Source organism: Chiloscyllium plagiosum, chromosome 8 (genome assembly GCF_004010195.1).
Source record: "Chiloscyllium plagiosum isolate BGI_BamShark_2017 chromosome 8, ASM401019v2, whole genome shotgun sequence".
Lineage (NCBI taxonomy): Eukaryota > Metazoa > Chordata > Chondrichthyes > Orectolobiformes > Hemiscylliidae > Chiloscyllium > Chiloscyllium plagiosum.
The window spans coordinates 7,784,371-7,793,708 of record NC_057717.1 but is presented as its reverse complement, the minus strand read 5'-3'; positions in this window follow the sequence as shown (position 1 = coordinate 7,793,708).

The following is a 9,338-nucleotide window of genomic DNA, read 5'->3' as shown; positions in this document are numbered from 1 at the left end:
CACTCACTCACTCCATCACACTCATCACTCACTTACTCCATCACCCTCAGCACTCACTCACTCCATCACCCTCATTACTCACTCACACCATCACCCTCATTATTCACTCTCTCACTCCTTCACACTCATCACACACTCACTCCATCACCCTCAGCCTGACCCCCTCACCCTCACTCCCTCACCCTCACTCCATCACCCTCAACCTGACCCCCTCACCCTCACTTCCTCATCACCACCCTGACACCCTCACACTCACTCCATCAACGTCACACTGACGCCCTCACACACACTACATCACCGTCACCCTGACCCCCTCACACTCATTCCATCACACTCACACTGACCGCTTCACACTCACTCCATCACCGTCACCCTGGCCCACTCACACTCACTCCATCAACGTTGCCCTGACCCCCTCATACTCACTCATCACCATCACCCCAACCCTATCACACTCACTCCATCACTGTCAGCCTGACCCCCTCACACTCACTCCACCATGGTCACCATACTTCCCTCACACTCACTCCATCAACATCACACTGACCCCCTCACACTCACTCCATCACCGTCACCCTGATCCCTCCCAGTAACTCTATCACTGTCACCCTGATCCCCTCACACTCACACCATCACCTTGAACCTTTCATACTCACTCCATCACCTTCACACTGACCACCTCAAACTGACTCCATCAGCGTCGCTCTGACCCCCTCACACACACACCATTGCCGTCACACTGATCACCTCACACCCACGTCATCACAGTCACCCTGACCTGCTCACACTTACTCTAGCTCCGTCACATTGAACCCCTCACACTCACTCCATCACTGTCACCCTGACACCTCACAGTCACTCCATCACTGTCACCCTGACCCCTCACACTCACTCCTTCACCATCACCCTGACCCCCTCACACTCACTCCATCACCGTCACCATGACCCTCTCACACTCACTCCATCACCGTCACCCAGTTCCCCTCACACTCACTCCAACCTGGTTAATCTGACCCCCTCACACTCACTTGGTCACCGTCACCCTGACCACCTCACACTGAAAGAATCACCTTCACCCTGACCTCACACACTCACTTCATCACCCTCACCTTGCCCACCTCACACTTACTCCCTCACCCTCACACTGACCCACTCACACCAACTCCATCACCGTCACCCTGACAGTCTCACACTCACTCCATCACTGTCACCTTGACCCCTCTAACTCTCTTCATCACCCTCACTCTGGCCACCTCATACTTACTGTATCACCATCACCCTGACCCTCTCAAACGTATTCCATCCCCCTCACCCAGACCCCATCGCACTCTCTCCATCATCGTCACCCTGACCCTCTCACACTCACTCCATCACCGTCACCCTTACACCCTCACACTTACTCAATCACCATCATCCTGACCCTCGCACGCTCACTCCATCACTGTCACCTTGGCCGCCTCACACTCACTCCATCACCCTCATCCTGACCCCTTCACGCTCACTCCATCACAGTCACCATGACCCCCTCAGACTCACTCCATCACTGTCACCCTGGCCCTCCCACACTCACTCCATCAACGTCACACTGACGCCCTCACACTCACTTCATCACCGTCACCCTGACACCCTCATACACACTACATCACCGTCACACTGACCCCCAGACACTCACTCCATTACCGTCACCCTGAACCACTCACACTCACTACGTCACCGTCATTTTGAACCCCTCACGCTCACTCCCTCACCGTCAGCCTGACCCCGTCACACTCACTCCTTCACCCTCACCCTGACCCTTTCATACTCTCTCCATCATCGTCAGTCTAACCCCCCTCCCACTAACTCAATCATCGTCACTCTGACCCTCTCACACTCACTCCATCATCATCACCCTGACCTCCTCACACTTACTTCATCTCCATTACCCAGACCCCCTCACATTCACTCCATCACTGTCACACTGACCCTCTCACACTCACTCCATCATCATCACATTGATGTACTCACACTTAATCCGTCAACATGACCCTGACCCCAATGACACTCACTCCATCACCCTCACCCTGAACCCTCAAACTGACTGTCATGCTGACCCCCACACAGTCACTCCATCACCCTCACCCTGACCATTTCACACTCACTCCATCACTGTCACCCCGACCCTTTCACACTCACTCCATCACTGTCACCCTGACCCTCTCACACTCGCTTCTTCACCCTGTACCTGACACCCCCACACTCACTCCACCATGGTTACCATGATCCCCTCACACTCACTCCATCAGTCACACTGACCCCTCACACTGACTCCATCACTTTCACCCTGACCCTCTCACACAGACTCCAGCCCCATCACACTTACTCCATCAGTGACACTGACCCCTCACACTCACTCCATCACCCTCACACTGATCCCCTCACACTCACTCCATCACCGTCACACTGACACGCTCACACTCATTCCAACACCGTCACACTGACCCCCTCACATTCGCTCCATCTCCATCACACTGAGCCCCTTCACACTCACTCCATCACTGTCACCCTGACCCCCTCACACTCACTCCATTACCGTCTCCCTGAACCCATTTACACTCACTCCATTACTGTCACCCTGCCCCCTCACACTCACTCCATCACGATCACATTGATCCCCTCACTCTCACTCCATCACCGTTACCCTGACAACCTCACACTCACTCTATCACAGTCAACCTGATTCCCTCACACTCACTTATTCTCCATCCACTTGACCCCCACACACTCAATCCATCACCGTTACATCGGCCCACTCAGACTCTCTCCATCACTGTCACCCTGACCCCCTCACACTCACTCCATTACGTCACAATGAACCCCTCACATTCACTCTATCACTTTCACCCTGTCCCCCTCACTCTCGCTCTATCAGTCAGCCTGACTCCCTCACACTCACTTCATCACCATCACCATGACCCCTTCACACTCTCTCCATCACAATCATACTGACCCCTCACACTCACTCCATCACCATCACCCTGACTCCCTCACGCTCATTCCATCACCATAATCCCCCTACACACTCCATGACAGTCACCCTGACCCATTCACACTCACTCCATCACTGTCACCCTCACACCCTCACACACACTCCATCACCGTCACACTGACCCTCTCACACTCACTCGATCTCTGTCATCCTAACCCCCTCACACTCACTTGATCACTATCACCCTGACCACTCACAGTCACCCTGGCCCACTCCCACTCATCCCATCATTGTCACCCTGACCCCTGCACACTCACTCCATCAGCGGCACACTCACCTTCTCACACTCACCCTCTCACACTCACTCCATCACAGTCACCCTGACTCTCTCACACTCACTCCATCACCATTACCCTGGCCCCCTCACACTCACTCCATCATGGTCACACTGATCCTCTCACACTCACTCCATTATTGTCGCCCTGAGCCCCTCACACTCACTCCATCACGATCACCCTGACCCCCTCACACTCACTCCATCACCGTCACCATGACACCCTCACACCCACTCCATTACAGTCACCCTAATCCCCTCACACTCACTTCATCACCGTCACCATGATCCCACCACACTCACTCTGTCACTGTCATACTGTCCCCCTCACACTCACTCCATCACTGCACCTTGGCCCCCTCACACTCACTTCATCACCGTCACCATGATCCCCACACACTCACTCTGTCACTGTCATACTGTCCCCCTCACACTCACTCCATCACTGCACCTTGGCCCCCTCACACTCACTCCATCACCGTCACACTGACGTCCTCACACTCACTCCACCACCATCACCCTTAACCCCTCACACTCACTCTGCCACTGTCACCCTGACCCCCTCACACTCACTCCATTACAGTCACCATGACGCACACTCACTCACTCCATCAATCACTGTTATCCTGACCCCCTCACACTCACTCCATCATGGTCACACTGATCCCCTCACGCTCACACTATCACCGTCAGCCATGACCCGCTCACACTCACTCCATCACCGTCACACTGACCCTCTCAAACTCACTCCATCACTGTCACCCTAACCCCCTCACACACACTCCATTACTGTCTCCCTGAACCACTCACACTCACTCAATCACAGTCACCCGGACCCCATCACAGTCACTCCATCACCGTCACACTGATCTACTCACACACACTCCATCACCATCGCCTTGACCCCCTCACACTCACTCCATCACTGTCATCCTGACCCCGTCACACTCACTCCTTCACCGTCACCATGGATCCCTCACACACACTCCATCACCGTTAGCCTGACCCCCTCATACTCGCTCCATCTCCGTCACACAGACCCCCTCACACTCACTGCATCACTGTCACCCTGACCCCCTCACACTCACTCCATTACTGTCTCCCTGAACCCCTCACACTCACTCCATCACCGTCACCCTGACCCCAACACAGTCACTCCATCACCGTCACCCTGACTCCCTCACACTCACTCCATCACTGTCACACTGACCCTCTCTCACTCACTCCATCTGAGCCACTCAATCCCCCTCACACTCACTCAATCACTGTCACCTTAACCCCCTCACGATCACTCCAACACAATCACACTGACCCCCTCACACTCAATCCATCACGGGCACTGTGACCCTCTCACACTCACTCCATCATTGTCACCCTGACCCCTTCACACTCACTCCATCCCTGTCAGCCTGACCCCCTCACACTCACTTCATCACTGTCAAAATCTCACCCTCAAAGACATTCCAGCATCGTCACACAATCATCCTCACACTCACTCAATCACTGTCACCCTAACGCCTCACACTCACTCAATCACTGTCACCCTAACCCCTCACACTCACTCCATCACTGTCAACATGACACGCTCACACACTCCATCACCGTCACACTGACCCTCTCACACCAACTTGATCTCTGTCATCCTAACCCCCTCACACTCACTTGATCACTGTCACCCTGAACTCTCACAGTCACTCCATCACTGTCAGCCTGACCCACTCACACTCACTCCAGTACAGTCACACTGACCCCTCAATCACCCTCAATCACAGTCACCCTGACACCACAACACTCACTTCATCACCGTCACCATGACCCCCACACACTCACTCGATCACCTTCACACCAGTCCACTCACACTCACTCCATCACTGTCACCCTGATCCCCTCACACTCTCTCCATCACCATCACACTGATCCTCTCACACTCACTCCATCTCTGTCACTCAATCCCTCTCACACTCACTCAATCACTGTAACCCTGACTCTCTCACTCTTACTCGATCACTGTCACCCTGACGCCCTCACACTCACTCCGCCTTTGTCAGCCTGACCCCCTCACACTCACTCCAGCACAGTCACACTGACCCTCTCACACTCACTCCATCACCGGCACACTCATCCCCTCACACTCACTCCATCACTGTCACCCTGGCCCACTCACACTCACTCCATCACTGTCACCTTGGCCCCCTCACACTCATTCAATCACTATAACCCTGACCCCCTCACACTCACTCCATCACTGTCAAACTGACCCCCTCACACTCTCCCTCTCACACTCTCACATTCACCCTCTCACACTCACTCCATTATTGTCACCCAGACTCTCTCACACTCATTCCATCACCATTACCCTGACCCCCTCACACTCACTCCATCACCGTCACCATGACACCCTCAAACCCACTCCATTACAGTCACCCTGACCCCTCTCACTCACTCCATCAGTCACCCTGACCTCTTTACATTCACTCCATCACAGTCACCATGATTCCCTCACACTCACTCCATCACCGTCACACTGACTCCCTCATACTCAGTCCATCACCGTCAGCCTGACCCCCTCACACTCCCAGCATCACCATCACTCTGACCCCTCACACTCACTCCATCAGGGTCACACTCATTCCATCAACCTCATTCCATCATTGTCACCCTCATGATCCCCACACACTCACTCTGTCACTATCACACCGGCCCACTCACACTCACTACATCACCGTTACCTTGTCCCCCTCAGACACACTCACTTCATCACCGTCACAATAACCCCCGACACTCACTCCATCACCGTCACCCTGGCACCGTCACACACACTCCATCAGGGTCACACTCATCCCCTCAAACTCATTCCATCATTGTCACCCTGACCCCCTCACACTCACTCCATCACTGTTATCCTGACCACCCACACTCACTCTATCACCGTCACCCTGACCCCCTCACACTCACTCCATCACCGTCACACTGACCGTATCACAATCACTCGATCACTGTCACCCTAACCTCCTCACACTCACTCTATCAGCGCCAACCTGACACCCTCAAACTCAGTCCATTACAGTCACGCTGACCCCTCACGCTCACTCCATCAGTCAGCCTGACACCTCACATTCACTCCATCACCATCACCCTGACTCCCTCACGCTCACTCCATCACCATAATCCCCCCCACACACTCCATGACAGTCACACTGACCCATTCACACTCACTCCATCACAGTCACCCTCACACCCAATCACACACTCCATCATCGTCACACAATCACCCTCACACTCACTCCATCACTGTCAACCTGACAGGCTCCCACACACTCCATCACAGTCACACTGACCCTCTCACACTTACTCGATCTCTGTCACCCTAACCCCCTCACACTCACTTGATCACTATCACCCTGACCACTCACAGTCATGCCATTATTGTCAGCCTGACCCCCTCACACTGACTCCAGTACAGTCACACTGACCCCTCACACTCACTCAATCACAGTCACCCGGACTCCCTCACACTCACTCCATTACGGTCACACTGATCCCCTCACACTCACTAGATCTCTGTCACCCTGGTCGCTCCCGCTCACTCCATCATTGTCACCCTGACCCCCTCACACTCACTCCATTACAGTCAACATGACCCCCACACACTCACTCCATCACCATCACACCGGCCCACTCACACTCACTCCATCACCATTACCCTGGCCCCCTCACACACACTCCATCACGGTCACACTGATCCTCTCACACTCACTCCATCATTGTCGCCCTGACCCCCTCATACTCACTCCATTACAGTCACCCTAACACCCTTACACTCACTTCATCACCGTCACCATGATCCCCACACACTCACTCTGTCACTGTCATACCGTTCCCCCTCACACTCACTCCATCACTGCACCTTGGTCACCTCACACTCACTCCATCACCATCACCCTTAACCCCTCACACTCACTCCATCACAATCACCCTGCCGCCCTCACACTTACTCCATCACCATCACCCTTAACCCCTCACACTCACTCTGCCACTGTCACTCTGACGCCCTCACACTCACTCCATCACCATCACTCCGACCCCCTCACACTCTCTATCACTGTCACCATGACCCGCTCACACTCACTCCATCACCGTCACACCGGCCCACTCACACTCACTCCATCACTGTCACCCTGATCTCCTCACACACACTCCATTACTATCTCACTGAACCCCTCACACTCACTCAATCACAGTCACCCGGACCCCATCAGTCACTCCATCACCGTCACACTGATCTACTCACACACACTCCAACACCATCGCCTTGAACCCCTCACACTCACTCCATCACTGTCATCCTGACCCCCTCACACTCACTCCATCACTGTCATCCTGACCCCGTCACACTCACTCCATCACCGTCACCATGGATCCCTCACACACACTCCATCACCGTTAACCTGACCCCCTCATACTCGCTCCATCTCCGTCACACAGACTCCCTCACACTCACTGCATCACTGTCACCCTGACCCCCTCACACTCACTCCATTACTACTCCCTGAAACCATCACACTCACTCTAACACTGTCATGTGTAACCCCTCACACTCACTCCAACACCGTCACCATGACCCCATCAGTCACTCCATCACCGTCACCCTGACTCCCTCACACTCACTCCATCACTGTCATCCTGACCCCATCACACTCACTCCATCACTGTCAGCCTGACCCCCTCACACTCACTCCATCGCCATCACACTGACCCTCTCTCACTCACTCCATCTGAGTCACTCAATCCCCCTCACGCTCACTCAATCACTGTCACCCTCACACCCTCATAATCACTCCAGCACAGTCACACTGACACCCTCACACTCAGTCCATCACGGGCACTGTGACCCTCTCACACTTACTCCATCATTGTAACCCTGACCCCTTCACACTCACTCCATCACTGTCAGCCTGACCCCCTCACACTCACTTCATCACTGTCAACCTCTCACCCTCAAAGACATTCCAGCATCGTCACACAATCATCCTCAAACTCACTCAATCACTGTCACCCTAACCCCTCACACTCACTCCATCACAGTCAACATGACACGCTCACACAATCCATCACCGTCACACTGACCCTCTCACACCAACTCGATCTCTGTCATCCTAACCCCCTCACACTCACTTGATCACTGTCACCCTGACCCCTCACACTCACTCCATCACTGTCAACATGATCCCCTCACACTCACTCCAGTACAGTCACACTGACCCCTCAATCACACTCAATCACAGTCACCCTGACTTCCCAACATCACTTTATCACCGTCACCATGACCCCCACACACTCACTCCATCACCGTCACACTGACCCTCTCACACTCACTCCATCTCTGTCACTCAATCCTTCTCACACTCACTCAATCACTGTCACCCTGACTCTCCCACTTTTACTCGATCACTGTCACCCTGACGCCCTCACACTCACTCCATCTTTGTCAGCCTGACCCCCTCACACTCACTCCAGCACAGTCACACTGACCCTCTCGCACTCACTCAATCACTGTCACACCGGCCCTCTCACACTCAATCCATCACCGTCACTCTGAAACCCTCACACTCACTCCATCACTGGCACACTCATCCCCTCACACTCCCTCCATCACTGTCACCCTGGCCGATTCACACTCACTCCATCACTGACACCCTGACCCCCTCACATTCACTCCATCACTGTCAAACTGACCCCCTCACACTCGATCCATCACCGGCACACTCACCCTCTCACATTCACCCTCTCACACTCACTCCATTATTGTCACCCTGACTCTCTCACATTCACTCCATCACCATCATCCTGAACCCCTCACACTCACTCTATCACCATCACCCTGACCCCCTCACACTCTCTCCATCACCGGCACACTCACCCTCTCACACTCACTCCATCACTGTCACTCCATTATTGTCACCCTGACTCTCTCACATTCACTCCATCACCATCATCCTGAACCCCTCACACTCACTCTATCACCATCACCCTGAC